Raw genomic sequence first — 622 nt, 5'->3', positions numbered from 1 at the left:
GCTCCTTGACAAGCCGCTGAGTGTCCACAATGGACAGAGCAAGGCCCGAATCCTTCAGACCACAGACGACCCCAGGGGTTGTGGGGAGTCTGGGAAGGCCTTTTGGGGGAGTTGAGAGCTGGGTTGTACTGTGAAAGAGGGCACTGGAGAGAAAGAACATTCTGGACGGGAGGAACAGGAAAGACAGGGGCAGGAGTTGGCATTTGGTCCCCAGCAAGAACACAGCACGCTCAGGCGGCAGGGAGAAGACAGCCAGAAGGTGGAGGGTGGCAGCTCTGGCCCCACACACCCTCTGGCCTCATTCTGGGGGGGACGGCTCTGCCTCCAGAACTCACCCCTTCCTCCACCTCTTCGTCTCTTGGTGTGATTTTGGCAGCAGGATCTGCCAGCCCTGGCCAGTGGGACCCATATCCCGTGGGAAGGGCTGAGAGGCGGCCATCCAGGCAGAGGGGCAGCACATGCAAATGCCCCGAGGCACAAACGAATGGGATCCAGGCGATACTCGCATGAAGGAGCCCTGTCCTTGGGAGGAGCTCGGACCGAGAAAAACACTGAGCGCTGGTCTTCGAGGCTGAGCTTTGTGTCCTGTTGGGCAAAGGGGAGTCACTGCAGGTTTTAAACC

Source organism: Myotis davidii, unplaced genomic scaffold (genome assembly GCF_000327345.1).
Source record: "Myotis davidii unplaced genomic scaffold, ASM32734v1 scaffold651, whole genome shotgun sequence".
NCBI lineage: Eukaryota > Metazoa > Chordata > Mammalia > Chiroptera > Vespertilionidae > Myotis > Myotis davidii.
The sequence above is the reverse complement of the archived record's forward strand: the minus strand, read 5'-3'. Positions refer to the sequence as shown.